This window comes from Stenella coeruleoalba (genome assembly GCF_951394435.1).
Source record: "Stenella coeruleoalba genome assembly, chromosome: 18".
NCBI classification, from domain to species: Eukaryota; Metazoa; Chordata; class Mammalia; order Artiodactyla; family Delphinidae; genus Stenella; species Stenella coeruleoalba.
In genome coordinates this window covers 4,732,524-4,753,489 of record NC_137164.1, presented here as the reverse complement: position 1 = coordinate 4,753,489, position 20,966 = coordinate 4,732,524, and the positions used below count along the sequence as shown (strand labels likewise).

At 40.2% G+C, this 20,966-nt stretch overlaps 1 long non-coding RNA gene across 5 annotated transcripts; it reads left to right on the top strand.

Annotated features, from left to right (window-relative positions):
- Positions 1-947: 947 nt before the first annotated feature.
- Positions 948-19,100, top strand: LOC307176431. 5 transcript variants are annotated; one of them, XR_013824754.1, is made up of 4 exons: positions 948-1,220; positions 6,435-6,533; positions 12,389-17,103; positions 17,775-19,100. It is a non-coding gene; the product is annotated as an uncharacterized lncRNA (long non-coding RNA). The 5 variants fall into 5 exon arrangements; XR_013824755.1 differs by lacking the exon at positions 6,435-6,533 and having other exon boundaries at positions 948-1,224; positions 12,389-16,730; positions 16,896-17,103; XR_013824757.1 differs by having other exon boundaries at positions 948-1,224.
- Positions 19,101-20,966: the final 1,866 nt, after the last annotated feature.

Here is a 20,966-nt window from a genome sequence, read left to right as displayed (position 1 = left end):
ACAAAACAATACCCGTGGCAAACAAAGTATTTTCCCTTTCTCCAATTGCGGTCCCGGGCCAGAATTAAGAGAACCGGAAATCTCCCACGTCAACGACGAATGGGCTGGGCTTCTTCATCCAGGGCGACTCGGGGGCACCTCTGCAGTTCTCCGACCACGATCCCCGACTTTCTCACACACACACCCAGGTCTCGGGAGATTAAAACCGGCGCCTGGTTCTCAACCCGCTCCTACTGCCCCGAAGCCCCTACCCCAGGGCATTACAGTTTAGGTCTTACAACAGGGGTTACGATGCCACACTGAAGGCGTTGGAAAAGCAAGCGGCCACGCGGCGCCAGAGCCGAACCGAGAAAGCCCAGGAGAGGCGGGCTGAAGCCGTGGGGGCGCTGGAAGGACGAATTCCTTTCCCGATGGACCAGAATCGCCTCACCCCGGTGCCTCGGCCTCGTTTTTCCAGAGCCTGTCCCCCCGCAAACCCACGGCATCGCAGCCTGGTCCCCGGCCCCGCGCCCGCCGCGCCGAGTCTGGACGGACACAGCTCCACCGCCCAGGCCAGCGGGCCCCAGGCTGGCTAAATGATCTCCCTAGGGCTCCAATGCACGGCCTCAGCGGCCACAGGGTTGGAACTCACGCCTGAAGAATAGGGGGAGGGACAAGAGGCTCCGGGAGCCACGCGCGTACTGTACCTGGAAGATGGCGGTTCCGGCCGAAAAGAAGGAGGCGGCGCCGCGCGCGCGCCTTACAAGGGCCTACGGGCTGCCCGCGGCGCTGCCTGAGAAAACGCCGGCCGACAGCCACTCTTTCCGGGGTAAGGGTGTCGTCTCTGAGAACCAGAAGAACCTGTGAGGATATTTTCCTTTCTTGCGAAAAAGAGGTAACCGACCGACACAAGCTGACACTTGGAGCTTGCCAGACAGCCCGGAAAGGGGCCTTCAAGGGCGTCAAACAGGCGCAGACGTCGCGAGCGTGATGACGAACGTGATGACGTCAGCCATTGCGCCAGACACCACGCGCGAAATGGGCGTGTGCTTGCGTCCTTGGGCGTCGGGGCCGTCTGGTCTTAACGTTGTCTGAGTTCTTTTCTGCGCTCCGAACTGCAGTTTGTGGGAATGGTTACGTGGACACAAAAGCAAAATTATGGTGAAGAAAGCATGTTGTACGGTTTATATGTCTTTCAAACGTTTTTCCCCTCAATGCGTCGAAACACTACGCATCTGCTGGTAGGTACGTACCCCTGTTACAACCACTTTGCGAAGCAATTTGGCAAAATCTAGTGAAACCGAAAATATGCAAATACCAAATTCCAGCATTCCGCTCCTAACTGCTTATCTTATGGGAACTTTGCTATGTAGACAAGGATATCCACAACAGCACTAGGAATAGAAGCAAAAAGTTGGAAACGTCCACCAATAAGAGCATAAACCCATTATGGGGTATTCATACAGTGGAATATTATATGCCAGTAAGTCAAGACTGAGCCCGCAAATGTGATGAAGCAAAAAGAGGGACATGTGGAACATACATAATAGGACAATTTATACACGTACAATTTTGAAAGATGCAAAACAATACTATATATTGCTTAGGCATATATGCATATGTAGTGAAAGTAGTCAAGAAATACAAGGGGATGAAAATCAAATTTAGAAAAGTGGTCTTGTCTGGTAGGAAGGGGACTGTAAAGAAAGGGGTATACAGGAGGCTTTAACTATTTTGACTAATTTTAAGCTGGTTATTGAATACATGGGAGGTGATGGTTTATTCATCACTATACTTTTTAATATTTTCTAAATAATTTATTTTTAATCAATATTAATAAATATTAATAGTTTTTAAAGGGTAGTTTTAGATTTAGCAAAAAAATTTTTTAGAAAAATGGTACAGAGAATTCCCGTATACTTGGCACCCAGTTTACCCTTTTGTGAACATCTTAACATTAGTATGCTACAGTTTCAATTAGTGACACAATATTGTACACTTTTTAAAATTAATTAATTTGTTTTTGGCTGTGTTGAGCCTTCATTGCTGCACCCGGGTTTTCTGTAGTTGCGGTGAGTGGGGACTACTCTTCGTCGTGGTGCTCGGGCTTTTCATTGCGGCAGCTTCTCTTGTTGCAGAGCACAGGCTGTAGGCATGCGGGCTTCAGTAGTTGCAGCACGCGGGCTCAGTTGTGGCTCATGGGCTCTAGAGTGCAGGCTCAGTAGTCATGGCGCACAGGCTTAGTTGCTCCGTGGCATGTGGGATCTTCCTGGACCAGGCTCGAACCTGTGTCCCCTGCATTGGCAGGAGGATTCTTAACCACTGTGCCACCAGGGAAATCCCATTTGGATGATTTTTGACTAATGTAAATATATAGCCTTGGAACCAATATCCCCAATCAAGATCCAGAATATTGCCATTCCCATTAACAATTCCCTGTGCTTTGTCCCAGCTGATCCCCTCCCCAACTAGAACAATCCAACATTCTGATTTCTATAACCATAGATTAGTTTCGCCTATTCTTAAATTTCATATAAATGGTACTGTACAGTATGTGCACTTTTTGTCTGGCTCTTTTTTTTTCAGCTTAGTGTTTTTAAGATTCAATCATGTTGTTGCTTGTACCAGTAGTTTATTTTATTTTTTATTGATAAGTAGTATTCTACTATATGAATTTACCACAATTTATTTATACATTCTCGTCTTGATGGAAATTTGGTTTTTTCCTCTCAGTGTTATGCTACTATGAAAAAAGCTGCCATAAATATTTTTGTGAATATGTTTTCTGTTCTTCTGGGTGATACCTAGAGCATTGCTTGATCATAAGGTATCTCTAACTTCATAGAAAATTGCCAAATGGTTTTCCAAAGTGAACCTCTATTTTTATTTATTTACCATTTTCCTCTGAAGAGAGTAAAGCATTTATTTTTATTACAGGCTTTTAAAGTAGGTTTGTGTCATTAGTTCTATCATACAGATCTGAAAACCAAAGTGGTTTCCTAAGTGTCTAAAGGTCAATTTACCTCCGGTTTGAGATCATTAATGTAAAAAAGAATAAGAAAAGGATTGAAACTTAAAGAAATGTGAAGTACATTAAATGTAGAAAGTAGGAAAACTCAAAATTCATTCAGTATTTATAAGCATCTAGATTAAATAAGGTACTGAAGTGCATAATGAGACTATAAAAATGAATAAAACATGATCCTGGCCCTCAAGGACTCCACAGAGAGTTTGGTGGAAGAGGAAGATGCTAGACTACTGTAAGTGGAAAAGCAGGCGACATGGAGTTGAGCAGTGTGGGTGTTCTGTGGATGACCCACTGCGCCTAGATTAGAGGAGGGCATGGGAGAGAAGAATCCCTGGATGAGCAACGAAGCTTCACAGAGGATGTTGAACTTGATGAAGGAGTCACACTTTGACCAGAGAACAAGTAGTAAGGGTATTTTAGGCAGAAAGTATTTTTGCATATGTAAAGGCGTACAGATGGATAACAACTTTAAAAACTCAGAGAAACGAAAGCCATCCAATAGCCTTAGAAAATAAGGTCAACAAATGAACAGGAATGTGACATTAAAATGAAGCCAATTTGTGATTTTGCACCAGGCTTGAGTAAACTACTAAGAGAAACCCATAACTTTCGGTCATTAAAGTAAGTTCACATCTCTATTTCCACTTTTGTATTTTTCTCTGTAGAAGCAGATTAACAAAGTATACGTTTTGTTTTATTTTGGTTTTCAGGAGACATTGGCATGTTAACTCCATCGGGGCAAATTTTCTAAGCTAGGAGGAAACATGGATCTGTCCTCTTATGTGTGAGGCTCTAGTTGGAAACTCTGAGTATCAGTCAACTCCATCGGATTTGCCCTTTGTCTTGGTGTATTGGCAGAAGGACAATTTCAAATAAGAACCAGTTAGGATTTTCTAGTGTAGAAAATATATAATGAAAACAAGACAAAAAGACAACCCTCAGAATGGGAGAAAATATTTGCAAATGAAGCAACTGGCAAAGGATTAATCTCCAAAATTTACAAGCAGCTTATGCAGCTCAATATCAAAAAAACAAACAACCCAATCCAAAAATGGGCAGAAGACCTAGAGACATTTCTCCACAGAAGATATACAGATTGCCAACAAACACATGAAAGAATGCTCAACATTGCTAATCATCAGAGAAATGCAAATCAAAACTACAATGAGGTATCACCTCACACCAGTCAGAATGGCCATCATCAAAAAATCTACAAACAATAAATGCTGGAGAGGGTGTGGAGAAAAGGGAACCCTCTTGCATTGTTGGTGGGAAGGTAAATTGATACGGCCACTATGGAGAACAGTATGGAGGTTCCTTAAAAAGCTAAAAATAGAACTACCATACGACCCAGCAATCCCACTCCTGGGCCTGTACCCTGATAAAACCATAATTCAAAAAGAGTCATGTACCACAGTGTTCACTGCAGCTCTATTTACAATAGGCAGGACATGGAAGCAACCTAAGTGTCCATCGACAGATGAATGGATGAGAAGATGTGGCACAGATATACAATGCAATATTACTCAGCCATAAAAAGAAACGAAATTGAGTTATTTGTAGTGAGGTGCATGGACCTAGAGTCTGTAATACAGAGTGAAGTAAATCAGAAAGAGAAAAACAAATACCGTATGTTAACACATATATACGGAATCTAAAAAAAAAATGGTTATGAAGACCCTAGGGGCAGGACCGGAATAAAGACGCAGACGTAGAGAATGTATCTGAGGACACGGGGAGGGGGAAGGGTAAGCTGGGACGAAGTGAGAGAGTGGCATGGACATATATACACTACCAAATGTAAAATAGATAGCTAATGGGAAGCAGCGACATAGCACAGGGAGATCAGCTCCGTGCTTTGTGTCTACCTAGAGGGGTGGGATAGAGAGGGTGGTAGGGAGACGCAAGAGGGAGGGGATATGGGGATATATGTATATGTATAGCTGATTCACTTTGTTATAAAGCAGGAAGTAACACACCATTGTAAAGCAATTATACTCCAATAAAGATGTTAAAAAAAGAAAAAAAATACGTTAGACCCTTGGCATGTAGACTCAATCCTAAGCAAAAAAAATCCTAAGCTGAAGTTTGGGTGAGTTCAGAAATTAAATTGTCGTAGAAAAAAAAAAACCAGAAAGTATATAATGAGAATTTTGTCTCCAGGAAAATGTCACTGTAATGATAGCCAAAGTAATGAGGCAGAAATACTACGAATAATTGAAAAACATATGGTGAAGAATAATTACACAAAATAATCTTTTTTCAATGAAAATTTTCATTTGAGATCTTGAGAAGCAGAAAAAAGTGAAGAGAAACTTTTTTTTAAATCAAGTAAGACAAAGATTGTACCCTTCCAGAACTTGATTCTCTACATGAAAACAGGCATAAACAAGCTTGTGACCATGTGATTAGACATTCAAACTGAATATCAACCCCATAACTCAGATCCTCATTATCTGCATCCAGATTTTTCTGTTCTCAAATCCTGTTTCTTGCTCCAGCTTCTAAAATATCTTCAACTGCCCTAGACTTTAAGGCCAGAGCAACATGAGGAAGAACCTAATCAAATATCAGGAGTATTCAGACAGAAAAAGTATTGAAGTGAGAGTTGGGAAAGACATTGCAGTGATTTATGGAGACCTAGTTATGTTTAGACAGTAAGGCACAACTTGGAAATGTGTGGCAGACAAATTTCACGTCTTTTGTTAACCCTGTTTGATTGATAATATGGCTATCTGGACCTGAGTTGAGAATTTTTTTTTTTTTAATGACCTTATTCAGTGCCCCATCAATAAACAGAATATCAAGTTTTCATTTCACTTAAAATTTCAAGAATCTAAGTTGAAAATCAACTGATCGTCTATCTTTCAAGGTCCAAGCATCATTCATATGGAAAATTAGAACTCACTGGTTCAAAGACAAAAGACTTGTCTTAAAAAGGCTCAAAAGATTTCTTGGATAATAGACAGTCTTACAAAATACATTTTATTTTTTTTAACATCTTTATTAGAGTATAATTGCTTTACAATGGTGTGTTACTTTCTGCTTTATAACAAAGTGAATCAGCTATACATATACATATATCCCCATATCCCCTCCCTCTTGCGTCTCCCTCCCACCCTCCCTATCCCATCCTTCTAGGTAGACACAAAGCACCAAGCTGATCTCCCTGTGCTATGCAGCTGCTTCCCACTAGCTATCTATTTTACAACAAAATACATTTTCATGAGCTAAGTGTAAATGAATCAGCACAGTGGATTAAGTTATCCTTAAATTTGTTTTACTTATTATTTATTTATTTAAAAAATTTTACACTTTGACTCCCTTCACCCATTTCTCCCACCCTTCACCCCTCCCCCCGCTTCTGGCAACCACCAGTCTGTTCTCTATATCTAAGACCTTGGTCTTTTTTTTTTTTTTTTTTTAGATCCATGTATAAGAGAGATCAGACAGTATTTGTCTTTCTCTGTCTGACTTGTTTCACTTAGCTTAATGCCCTGAAGGTCCACCCATGTTGTCACAAATGGTAAGATCTCTTTCTTTTCTATGGCTGAGTAATATTGCACTACATATGTATATTTATATATATGTGTGTCTGTGTGTGTGGACAAAAAAACCCTAAAGATCCATCAGAAAAACTGTTAGAACTAATAAATGAATTCAGTAAAGTTGCAGGGTACAAAATCAGTATATAAAAATCTGTTACATTTCTATACACTAACAACTATCAGAAAGAGAAATTAAGGAAACAATCCCATTTATAATTGCATCAAAAAGAATAAAATACTTAGGAATAAATTTAAACAAGGAAGTGAAAACCTGTATACTGAAAACTATAAGACATTAAGGAAAGAAATTGAAGACACGAATAAGTGGAAAGATATTCTGTGCTCATGGATTGGAATGAAATAAATACTGATAAAATGTCCATACTATTCAAAGCAATCTATAGATTCAATGCAATTCCTATCAAAATTGCAATGGCAACTGCTGAATTGTCTTGAACTGAAGTTCTTGGATTTAAAAAAAAAAAAATTTATTTATTTATTTATTTTTGGCTGCGTTGGGTCTTTGTTGCTCCATGTGGGCCTTCTGTAGTTGTGGCGAGCGGGGGCTACTTTTCGTTGCGGTGCGTGGGCTTCTCATTGCAGTGGCTTCTCTTGTTGCGGAACATGGGCTTTAGGTGCGCAGGCTTCAGTAGTTGTGGTGCGTGGGCTCAGTGGTTGTGGCTCGTGGGCTCTAGAGCGCAGCCTCAGTAGTTGTGGTTCATGGGCTTAGTTGCTCCGCGGCATGTGGGATCTCCCCGGACCAGAGATCAAACCCATGTCCCCTGCATTGGCAGGTGAATTCTTAACCACTGCGCCACCATGGAAGTTCAAGTTCTTGGATTTTTAATTTATCCTGTAATTAGACTAATTTTGCTTCACTGTTATTCTCTCACGTCCTTATATTTCCAGTGAAACTGCTTGTTAGGTCAGATTTGTGGGAAAATCAGATAGGTATGGAACTCACACTTGATTATGCTTGTTAAAATTTCTCTTGGAGACACTTTAAAAAGAAATCCACAGACGTTTTCTCAAAATAGTCTTTCTGGCTGTCAAATGGAATAGGTGAGCAATTAGGCCTCTGTCCTCTGATTAGATTCAGAATTTTCTGCTGACTAGCACAGTGTCCTGTCTCTACCTTCTGCTGTCATTCAGGTACTTGGCTGTACTCTGATGGAATGAAGAAGAATCTGTGGTTGAAATATTTTGACTACAGTACTTGCTGACAAAAGACTAAAACCTTTTTAGCCATTAGAAAAATTACTCTGGCTACAGTTTCATAGATGCCAGGAATTTTTGAAATAGACTTTTTTTGGAAAAACGATAATAACTTTAACCATTATAATGAACCACAATGACATCAATATGCTTCTGCAAAGTAACTGATACAAGATGCTTTTGAAAAGTTTTAGCACCGGGACTTGTAGCTGAAGCAAAAAGTGTTACGTGAATAATCTTCGTCAGACATTGTTTTAATGCTGCTAATTTTCACAAAGCTTTCACATTTTGTAAATACAATTCCATTGCCAATTATTTTCTTCAAACTAGTTTACACGAATCTGTGATACTTAAAAGTTGGTTTCTGTAGAATTTGAAAGCTGATTTACATGCATGAAATTGGTAAGGTTCAATTTAAATCATTTGCTAGAATTCTATTTAATTTTAGTTGATCTAGGAGAAGATATTTGAAACTGGAGGATAAACTGGATAAGGGATTTCTGGGGTTAGTGGTCTGATTTCTTTGGCACAATGGATTTCAGAAAATTTAAATGTAAGTGTCATAAAGGTAAGGACTTAGTCACTATAGGCATACTACTTCGTATCCAGTGCTTAGCAAGTAGTAAATGCTCAAAAAATATTTGGAAATAGAGATGGAAAAGATGGAAATGGATGGAAGCAACATGATGGCCCCATTGGATTTTAATAGTATTAATGGAGTTTTAAGAAAACTCGTTCACAGTTGCAGAGTCTTATAGTAACAGAATGAATTGGGGTTTAGGGTCCACTTGAGATTGATAATGAATCCAACTTAGTCTGCTGCCCAGCTGACTGGTTTCCTCAGTAGTACTCAGGGCATTCATTCGTTCATGGAGCATGCATTCACTGAGCACCTATTATGTGACAGGCACTGATCTAACGCTGGAGATACAGAGGAATAAAACAGACAAAAATCCCTGTGCTCTTGAAGTTTACATTCTGGTGGTGAAAGACAGATCATAAATAATATACCATTTACATGATTATGTTATGATATACACACTGTGACAGATGTAGACAAGTGCTATGGAGGAAAAAAAAAGCAGGAAAGGGGAATGATGAGACATTACTATTTAAAATAGGGTGATCAGAGAAGACCTCACTGAGAAGGAGCAAAGAGCTGAAGAAAGTGACGAAGGAAGCCATGCAGATGCCTGAGAGAAGAGCATTTCAAGCAAAGAGAGCAGCAAGTGCAAAGATCCTGTGGACAAAGTATCTGTGGATGTCAGTGTCCGACATGCTTAAGCAATGCTGGAGGTGGGGTGTTGGCAATGGGCTGGACCAAAGAGGAGGGGAGATGGCATGGAATGTGGTGAGAGGTAGTGGGGGACCTTTAGGTGTTGTATGTACTTTGGTTTGAACTCTGAGTGAGGTAGGTGGGAAGGCATTAGAGAATTTTGAAGAGGAGTGACATCTAACTTTTATAAAAGATTACACTGAGGTTAGCGTTAAGATTAAACAGAAGGTCACTGAAGGTAGAAATATAAAATTCAAAACTAAAAGGTAGAGACTTCAATACCCCATCTCAATAATGGATAGCACAATCAGACAGAAAATTAGCAAGACTATATCAGCCAGCTAGACCTGACTGACATCTATAGAATATTCAAACAGCAATAGCAGAATAGACATCTCAAGTGCACATGGAACATTCTCCAGGATAGAACATATAGTAGGCCATAAAACAACTCTCAAAAAATTCAAAATAATTGAAATCATATAAGGTATGTTCTCAAACCACAATGGAAACATAAGGGAAAAATTTGGAAATCACAAATGTGTGGAAATTAAATGATACACTGTAAGTTACTAATGGATCAAAGAAGAAATCATAATAGAAATTAGAAAATACTTTGAGGGACTTCTCTGGTGGTCCAGTGGTTAAGACTCCCCGCTCCCAGTGCAGAGGGCTGGGGTTCGATCCCTGGTCAGGGAACTAGATCCCGCATGCTGCAACTAAAAGATCCCACATGCTGCAACAAAGATCCCACGTGCTGCAACTAAGACCCGGTGCAGCCAAATAAATAAATAAATATGTTTTTTTAAAAAAGAAAATACTTTGAGATGAATGAAAATGAAATATACCAAAATTTATGGGATGCAATGAGAGCAGTACTTCAGGAAAATTTAAGGTACAAATTTTTTTCAATTGAGGTTTAATTGCCATATAACATTATATTAGTTTCAGGTGTATAACGTAATGATTTGATATTTGTATATATTGCAAAATGATCACCACAATGTCTAGTTAACATATTTTGGAATAAATCTACTTAAGTGCAAGACTAAAAAATTTAAAATTACAAAGTATTGTTGAAAGTAATTAAAGAAGACCTAAATATATGGAAAAACATCCTATGTTCTTAGATTAAGAAAGACTTAATATTGTTTAAAAGGCAAAATATATTTGGTTTACGTATTCAGTGCAAACCCTATTAAAATATTTGCTGGCCTTTTATTGGAGGATAGAAATTGACAAGCTAAAATTCTCATGGAAATGCAAAGGACTCAGAATAGACACAATGATCTTGAAAAAGAAGAATAAAGTCTGAGGACCTACACTTCCCCATTTCAAAATTTGAAGCAAAGCTACAGTAATCGAGACAGTGTGATACTGGCAAAAGGATAAACTATAGATGAATAGAGTAGAATTAAGAAGCCCCAAATAAACCCTTACATTTATGGTCAATTGATTTTTGGCAAAACTACCAAGAAAACACAATGGAGAAGAAGGAGTCTTCAAAAATGGTTCTGGGATAGTTGAACATCCACATATGCAAAAAAATGAATTTATATCTCAACCTCATACCATATGCAAAAGTTAACTCACAGTGGATCACAGACCTAAATGTAAGAGCTAAAACTGTAAACTTTAGAACAAAACAAGGTCTTCGTGACCCTGGTTTTGGCAGTGATTTCCTAGATACAACACCAAAAGCACAGAAGTAAAACAAAATATAATGAATTAGACTTTTCAAAATTAAAAATTTGCATTTCAAAAAACACTTTCCAGAATGTGAAAAAACCTGAGGATGGGAGAAATATTTGCAACTCATATATTCAATAAGGGACTCATATCTAGAATATAAAACTGTAACAACTCAATAATAAAACAACCCAATTTATTTCAAATGGGCAAAGGGTTTGAATAGACATTTCTAAAAAGAAGATATACAAATGGCCAATAAGCTCATAAAAAGATGCTTAATATTAATAGTAACTAAGGAAGTGCAAATAAAAACCACAATGTGATACTGCTTTATACCTACTGTAGTGGCTATAATTAAAAAGTCAGATATTAACAAGTGTTGACAAGGATATGGAAAAATGTGGAGAAATACATTGCTGATGATAATCTAAAATAGTGAATCCACTTTGGAAAAGTTTGGCAGTTCCTCAAAATTGAAATCTCCAGCTATTATTGTAGCACTGTTTATTTCTCCATTTAATTTCGTCCATTTTAGCTTCATGTATTTTGGAGCTCTTTTATTATGTGCTTCATATACTTTGGAGCTATTTTATTAGGTCTTTTATTAGGTTTTATATTTGGAGTTCTTTTACTGGGAACTCATTTATTAGATATAATTGTTACAGCTTCTTGATGGATCGACCCTTTTATCAATATAGAGTATGTTTCTTTGTCTCTTGTAGCAATTTATTTTCTAAAAGTCTACTTTGTCTTATATTAGTATAGCTACCCAGCTGTCTTTTGTTTACTATTTACATGGAATTTTTTCCCATCTTTTCACTTTCAACCCATTTATGCCTTTGGATCTAAAGTGAGTCTCTTGTAGACAGTTTATAGTTGGATCATGTTTTTAAATCTATTATGGCAATCTCTACCTTCTCATCAGAGAGTTTAATACATTTTCATTTAATGTAATTATTGATAAGGAAGTACTTTGGTCATTTTGCCATTTGCTTTCTATACATCTTATATAATTTTTGTTCCTCAATGCTTCATTCCCACCTCCTTTTGTGTTTAACTTTTTTTATTATACTGTTTTGATTCTCTTCTTATTTCTTTTACTCATTTGTTTTAGTTATTTTCCTAGTGCTTCTCCTGTGTATTACAATTAACATTGTTATTTATAACAATCTAGTTTGCATTTACACCAAGTTACTTTCAATTGTGTCCAAAAGTTTGCTCCTATGTAATTCCATATATGTTGTTATGTACCCCATTTTATGTTGTTATTGTCACAAATTACATCATTCTACATTGTGTGCTAATTTACATAGATATTTAGTTGTTGTTTATCCATTTGTCTTTTAAATAATGTAGAAAAAAACAAGGAGTTACAAACCAAAAATACAATAATGCTGGCTTTTGTATTTTTCTATGTAGTTGCCTTTACTGCTCTTCTTTATTTCTTTGTAAGGCTTCAAGTTACCATATATTGTCCTTTCACTTCAGCCTGAAGGATTCACTTTAGCATTTCTTTTAGGGCTGCTCTATTACTGACAAATTCCCTCAGTTTTTGTTTTTCGGGGAGTGTCTTAATTTCTACTTCATTTTTGAAGAATGGTTTTGCCAGATATAGAATTCTTGGTTGATAGTTTTTCTCTTTCCATGCAGGCATATCTCAGAGAGATTGCGGGTTCAGTTCCAGACCACTGCAATAAAGGTAATATCACAATAAAGTGAGTTATAGGAATTTTTTGTTTTCCCAGTGCGTATAAACTTATGTTTATACTATACTGTAGTCAATTAAGTATACAATAGCATTATGTCTAAAAAAACAATGTATATGCCTTAATTAAAAAAAAATTTTATTGCTAAAAAATGCTAACCATGATCTGAGGCTTCAGCGAGTCATAATCTTTTTGCAATAGTAACATCAAAGATCCCTGATCACAGATAACCATAACAAATATATTAATAATGAAAAAGCTTGAAATATTGTGAGAATTACCAAAATGTGACACAGAGACATGAAATGAGCAAATGCTGTTGGAGAATGGCGCCAATAGACTTGCTCAACAGGAGGTTGCCATGAACTTTCAATTTGTAAAAAAAATGCAGTATCTGCCAAGCACAATAAAGTGAAGAGCAGTAAAATGAGGTCTGCCTGCATTTTAAATGTAATCCACTGCCTCTGGCCTCCATCGTTTCTCATGAGAAATCAGTTGTTCGTTTTACTGGGAATCATTTGTACAGGATGAGTTGTCTTTCTCTTGCTGCTTTCAAGGTTCTCTCTTTGTCTTAGGCTTTTGCCAGTTTGATTATACGTGTTTTAGTGTGAATCTCTTTGAGTTTATATTACTTGGAGTTCACTGAGCTTGGGTGTGTAGATTCATGTCTTTCGCCAAATTTGGGCTGTCTTGGCCATTATTTCTTCAAACATTCTTTCTGCCCTTTTCTCTGGGGCTTCTGTTAAGTGTAAGTTGGTGTTTTGGATCATGTCCCACAGACCTGTTAGGCTCTGTTTATTTTTTCCATTTTTTTTCCTTCTCCTCCTGAAACTGGATAATCTCATATTCACAGATTCTTTCCTCTGACTGCTGAAGGCTGGTTTTTCATTTTAGTGATTGTACTTTTCAACTCCAGAATTTTAAATTGATTCCTTTTTTTGTGATTTCTGTCTCTTTATTGATATTCTCAATTTGGTGAGACATCATCCTCCTAGTTTCCCTTAGTTGTTTTTCAATGGTTTTCTTTAGCCTTTTGAACATATTTAAGATAGCTGATTTAAAGCTTTTTCTGACTCAGTGTCCAGTGACCAGAGTCCAATGGCTAGGCTTCCTTTTCTTTTTCTTTTTCCTGTAAATTAATTTTTCTTTTTCCTGTAAATGGGCCATACTTTCTTCTTTTTTTGCACACCTTGTAATTTTTTGTTGAAAATTTGACTTTTTTAATATTGTAATGTGGCAACTCTGGAAATTGCTTTTCCCCCCCTCCCCATGATTTGCTGTTGCTTGTTTTTTATTTTATTTTTCTTTTTATCAATATTTTTTGTTGAAGTATAGTGGATTTACAATGTTATGTTAATTTCTGCTGTACAGCAAAGTGATTCAGTTATACACACATATATATATATATATATATATATATATATATATACACACACACATTCTTTTTCATATTCCTTTCCTTGATGGTTTATCACAGGATATTGAATACAGTTGTCTGTGCTGTACACTAGGACCTTGTTGTTTATCCATTCTATATATACATGTTGCTTGTTTTTTAAATGACTTTTCTAAACTAATTTTTAAAGCATATTCTTTGTAACGTGTGGCCACTGAAGCCCTTTCCCACTAGTGGTCAGATAGTGGTTTTCTGAACTAATTTTTAAAGCATATTCTCTGTAACGTGTGGCCACTGAAGCCCTTTCCCCCTAGGGGTCAGATAGTGGTTTGGCAGAGATTTCCTTAAATGCCTGGAACCAGAAAAACCAAAAACAAGGCACTAAAGGCTCTTTTCGGTCTTTTCAGATGGGCTCTGTGTCGGGTGCTCCTTCAGTGGCCACCCAGGCCATGTACTTCCTGCTCACAGGGAGCCTGTAGCTCAGCCGGAGCTGAGAGCTTTGAGCCTTCTCAGGTCTGTCCTGAGCACGTGTCGAGACCAGGCCTCCATGTGGCCTTCCAGAGCCCTGGAATACATGGAAACTTTTCAAAGCCTTGATTCCCTGAAGTGTGCCCTTCTCAAGCCTCTTTTTTCCCAGGATTGTTGGTTTTTCTATTGCTTGACCTAATTGTTATCCTTTGTTGCACACGGCAGCAGCTAATACATTTGTCTTTAAATGTTTTTGGCAAATGTCACCCAGGAAGCTGCCTTAACCCTGGGGAAGCTCCAGGCAAGCCCTTAAACAGATCTTTCAGGGAGCTACCATACAGGTCAGAATGCAGAACTACAATTCTTTGAGAGTAAGGTCAGTATTGGTTTCTCTGGTACCAGTAACCTGCACCAGGGAAGTGGGCTTCTGTCCTCAAGTGTGTAGCTGTGTTGGGGAGTCAGGGTGGTGACAAGGCACGTTAAAATGCCACAGAGCTCTCTTACCAAAATTCAGCTTTTTTCTTTGTTAAGCTTTCCCCTTGTTGTTGTAAGTTTTAAGAATTAGATTCTAGAGTGCTGAAGAAGTTCATTGTGGTAATTTTTCCCAGCTTCTTCATTGCTGTTGTTGAGGGATGAAGTTTCAGGGTTCTCTACTCTGCTGTTTTCACTGATTTCTGCCCAAAGGAGAGAGTGGGTGAGGTGGGTGTGATATTACTGGTTCCAATAAAAGAGTGGCATCCAGCCCAGATCCCTTCAGGTTTGGCTGGGAGTCCTCTGAGTTGGAAGACACTGACCGGCCCCCTGTGTGGGGTCACCTTTGAGGTATGGACGCAAATTCTGCCTCAGGTGCCTTCACTCTTCGGGCGTGCAGACTGACAAAAGGCTTTTCATCTGCCTAGAAGGTTTTCAGTTTGCCTGGAATAAGTAAATCCAGGAAAACGTGGCACTGGGATACTTGGTGAAGGTCTTCACAGATTCCAAAGTTCAGCACTGGACACAGGCCCTGGGATGGTGAACTTTTATGTGACCTGGGAGAAGATCCAGAAAAGAATCAATCCGTCCTTTTACCTGGACTCTTTTGAAGACCCCTGTTTGACATCCTGCAAACATAACTCACGCCTCACCTGCCTCGGCGTTTGGTAAGGGAGAATCAGGATGGGCTTTTCAGTTGTCCACAGTGTCTCGATATGCCTCAGACACAGAGCTCCCAGATCAGCGCAGCCCCGGAGGCTGGCGGCTGAGATCAGAGCGCTGTGCCTGCGCTGAGCGCGCACCGCACGATGCTGCAATTCCGTCTGGATCCAGCCACCGCCGGCTCGCTCGGACTCTCTGAGACCCGTGGTGTGTCCTGCTGAGTCCGACGGAGAGTGCTGAGACGTTCCTTCCTCTCTGCTGCTTGTGTCCTGGGCTCCGCTTCAGCTCTGGCTGCCACGTTGGATGGAAACAGGGAGGAGGGTTGACATGGGGTGGCGTCTGCGTGGAGTCCGCCTGTTGTCAAGGGACATTCTCCGTGTCTTTAGAGCTTGAATTCTGGGTTGGGAGCCTCAGAAGAGGATAAAAAGTTGCCGTGATCCCAACCCAGGACCCATGAACCTTAAAATTTCAGAAGGCGAGCGTTTTCCTGGTTTTGACCCGAAAGCCATTTCCTTTTGGGATGCTTCTGATGGTTTCCATCTATACGCATTCAAAACTGTGTTTACCTCAGGGCCTTGGCATTAACCTTCTGTCCTAGGATCCCAGGACAGGGTGAGAATGTGGAACCCATGAATGTCCGTCCCAAGTGAGCTACAAATACTGCCGTTTGGCCGCAGCCATCCCGAGAAAACACGTAAACTCTTCCTAAAATGAAAAGCAAATGGGAGACAACTGTTGGCTTACGTGTGCCCAAGCTCTTCTGTTATGGCAAGGGGTTTATAAGGTTGGGAATACTGAGCGGGTTTTGTTTTGTTTTTTCTCCCTGATAAGGAAGTCTTAGGATAGAAATTGCTAAAATAAGTCATTAATTCCAAGTGGTAGGTTTTGCTTAGGATGGACCCGGAACAAACCCAAGAGGTACCATTACAAGTGTGGTTAGGTTTCCTCTTGTATGTTTCCGAGAAGACATGTCCATGAATTGCTGCTTCCAGAGGAAACCAAGAGACTGTTTCTGAACGGTATCCAGGAGGATCTGTGTAAACCGTCAGTGAAAACGCTCCTAGTCAAAACGAGAGATGTGTGGGTGAGCCGTGAACAAAGAAACCTTATCCTGTTGAAAGCTTGGACTACCAAATGAGAAAGGGGACCAAAATGCAAACGAAGAATCCAACTGAACAAGGCAAAGGGGGACTCAGAGTCAGAAGGTTCTTAAAAGGGAAGTGCTTGCAAAGAGAACAAGGAAGCCAAACTTCTGAAGGATTCACTCCTCAAACAGAGAACTGGACAGGTATGTAACCAAATAAACCACAGAGTTATCAAGGTTCCCAAGTTTACATTAGTCTGTTAATGGTGGCTATAGACAACTCCCTCATGAGATTATAAAGACCAAATATATTCTCAGACATCAACATAACAAAATCAGCCTTTAAACTCTTTCTGTTTGGAAATCCAGGTTTATAGGATTTTCAATATTTTCGTATCTTGGAGGAAGATCTGAACCAGTTAGGATGACCCTGTAATGTTTGGTTTATCTCGGAGTGCAGAGTGCTTGACTTTTCTCCTGACTGCCGTCTGAAGTGCTCCATCATGTTGGAAACAGAGCAACGTGTCAGCAGTGCTGGCCTCTGGCAGCCCTCCTTGGTCAAGTTCCTGCCGCTGAGGTATGGATTTGACTGCAGAGTTGGCTGTTGCTTTTAAATTCCGTATCTTTAATTGGTTATTTTGTGTTATTTGGCTAATTTACTTATATAGGAGTAACTAGTGTTCTTCTTTTTACAGAAAGTCCTTTTAATGGTTATCAAAATGCAGGGTACGGAGGCTTAAAAGTACACTTTGGTGGGGGGCGGGGGGGGGGACGTTGCTCGGTATTTAGCGTTATAATTTCCTTTTACGTTTACTGCCATTATCAGATCAATTAGGATTGGGAACTAAGGAACTAATTCACTCTACCAGGTTGGGCTGAAGTAATTATGACTGTAAGGCTCCCCAGGTTTTTCCTGATCCCGGCCTGCAAGGAAGTGACAGACTCATGTGTGTAAGGGGAGGATTTCATAGGCCACAGAGCAGACACCAGGCAATTTCTTCTGGGGGGAATTTGTGGGCATCATTTCTACATGTGAATCAGCCCATAAGAGTGGGCTTACGAAATGTAATTCCAGAAGGATTCAACACTTAAATGTGAAAGGTAAGACCTTGAAGCATTTAGAAACAGGAGACTATCTTTTCTTCACCTCTGTGTAAGAAAGAAGTACTTCAACGAGACACAGGAAGCTCTAATTGGAAAGATTGACTATGTTAATCTGTGTTAAAATTAAGAACTTCTGTTCATCAGCAGGCCAACAAGAAAGTGCAGAAACAATCTACAAACTGGGAGAATGTATTTGCAGACACATAGAGCTGAAGAAGGAAGTAGTATTCAGATTAATCGTATAAAACGAACAGAAAAAGACAAACAACCAATGGGAATACGGTCCAAACGCATGAAAACACATTTCACAGGAAGCAGAAACACAAATGGTGAGTAAACATACAAAAAGTTGCTCCCCTTGTTAGTAATTAAGGAAATGCAAAAAGAGACTGTAATGACATACCACATAAACCCCACTGAACTGGCTAAAACTAAGTCTTATAATCACAAGTCAGTCTCAAAGATCAGTAGAAACTCTTACACACTGCTGGTGGGATGATAATATACACAACCGCTTGGACACAATTTGAGAATACCTTGCTAGTTGGATGTTCACATTCCCTATAACTCAGCAGTTCTACTAGTATGTACCCTACAACCGCTTCTGCACGTGCACACAAGGAGCCATCCACAAGGACATTCATAGCAAGACTGAAACGGTGTTTCTACCTTCTTTCCTGCAAGCATTGAATAGATGCAAAGTCTACCTCTCTGGGTGAAGTCACCTAGAATTTTAGTTATATGCATAACTCCTTAGGGAAGTGCTTAAAAATTAACAAAGAAGATTTTTGTAGAACTGCTCACTCTTTTTTTATTCTGGATAATTTTAACCTGTCATCAGACTGGCAAGTCACCTCTAATAAAATATAAACTGAAGATAGATTTTTTTTTCTTCGTTGTCTAAGCTTTTTAATTTTGTTCTCCTTTGCTATTGTCTAGTTCCAAAAGGAGCAGCTTAGTGTGAAATTTGTGGGAAGGATGCTCTTCAGAGTTTAATGTCATTATGTAGTAACCCGATGAAAATCCAGCATAAAGAATGTAGGTGTTTCTAGAAAATGCTAAAAATTATTTGAAAAATGAAGTCATAGACATAATTTCTCTAAAATGGACCGTTCAATCATAGAGTTGGAGGTTGAATAAATGAATGGATGATTGAATGAAAGGTTGTTTCAAAATGCATCATTAATGAATTGGAAATAATCAACTGTGTCACTTAGTCCTAAAAACATTCCTCTAAGGAACTATTAGCATCATATGGCAGACTTAAAAAAAAAAAAAAAAAAAATGCTACCCAAGCCCCAGGTGAATTGAATCAGAATCTCTAGGAGAGGGGAGTAGACATTAGTATTTCTTAAAAGCCCCGGGATGAGCCTAAACTGTAACAGGTTGTGAAGCACAGAGCTACAGCCTTGTATGACTTCAAAGTGAGACCCAAGGACAACGTCACCTGGACCGTTGTTATCATTCAGAATCTTTAACCCCACCCAGACCTGATGAATCACTCTGCAGTTTAACAAAGTCGCCAGATGACATGTAACAGTATTAAAGTTTGAGAAGCTCTGGGGAGTCGGAATTGCCTTCCATCCTGCATGCTATTCTGCTACATCTTGGATCAGGAGGTTGGGGACAGGTCTTTAAGATTCTGTTCCCACTTTAACCTGAAAATGAGTGTGGGGTGGGTGAAATAGGTGAAGGTGGTCAAAAGGTGCAAACTTCCAGGTCTAAAGTAGATAAATCCTGGGACTTCCCTGGAGGTCCAGTGGTTAAGACTCCACGCTTCCACTGCAGGGGGCATGGGTTCGATCCCTGTTTGGGGAACTAAGATCCTGCATGCTGCATGGTGCGGCCACAACCAATCAGTCAATCCTGGGATGTACTGTACATCACAGTGACTATAGTTAATAACACTGTATGTATATTTGAAAGTTGCTAAGAGAGTAGATCTTAAAAGCTGTCATGCATGAGGAGCCCCAAATAGCTGAGGGTCAGACTCTGTTTCAACTTCCAATTGAATGGAACTATGTGTTCCCTGCAGAAATATCCTTCCGAGGCCACAAGCCCAAAGTCAGACAGGAAGCAGGTCTTCTTTTGGTGGTTATTTGGTGTCATAGTGAGAAGGGCCACTCCTATCCCCCCACCGTGGTTCCCAGACCCCTGCAGTCCGGTTATGGGGGCAGTGGCACCAAATGCTGGCTGCTGGTTTGGGGAACTGACTGCATCCGCTAGGCAGGTACCCACCTTGCAGGGTCTTGCCTTCCGGCTGCCACCATATCTGTCTTCAGCAGGCCCCTCTATTAAGCAATCTCTTTCTAGGGAATGAAGCATGTGATAAAGCCAGTGAATTCCATGGCCAAGCTCCCACTGGCAAATGACAGCCTCTGAAAATGCATCTTCTTTGGGGAGGAGATGCTGAGTTGCAACACCATGGTGATAGATAAGACATTCTCTAAGCTCAGGAATGTTGGTGCTGGCAGAAGTCCTGGGGGCAGGGAAGGAAAATCTGTGATGGGAGCAAAGATCTGTCTCTCTGAGGCTGGTTCTGGCCCCTCCGTGATGGAAGGGGTCTCCGGCTGGTCCCCTTGAGGAGCAGTGCCATTTTAGGGTCTCAGTGTTGATCACCTGCTGGCAGATTGGACCTTCAGCCTTGTCAGGAGCCAGACCAGCGCTGGTGAGAGAGTATGCTACTGGCCTGTGCACAGCTTCCACCCCCGCCTCGCGTGTCCTTTGCTCGTGGGCCCGTGGAGCAGGCACGTGGGTGGCGAGAAGAGACTTACACACGTCCACAGGGTGCATCATCTTGACCACCTGCTTATCGCTTTGGGCTGCGTTGTACCTCCTAAATCCATGTGTTGAAACCCTAACCCCCGTGTGTCTGTATTTGGAGACAGGGCCTTAAGGAGATAATTAAAGTTAAAGGAGGTCATACGGGTGGAGCACTAATCCAATAGGACTGTTGCCCTTAGAAGAAGAGGACGATTATATGTTCATTATAGCTTAGTAAAGCTGGAAAAAGATTTTAATAAACAAAAATGAGGAGCAAAGGGAAGAAAAGACCAAGAGACATCAAAAAGCCCTCTATGCATGCTCAGAGGAGAGGCCAGGTGAGGACGGAGAGAAGGCCACCTTCTATAAACCAGGAAGAGAGGCCTCACCAGAAACCAGTCCTGGTGGCACCTTGAGCTCGGACTTTGAGCCTCCACAACTGTGGGAAGATAAATGGTTGTTGTTTAAGCCTCCCAGTCTGTGGAATTGTATTCTGACAGCCTGCGTACGTTCTGTGCACATTCCAAAAAGTCCAGCCACACGTCTCTCCCCAAGCTCTCCTGTCACTAAACA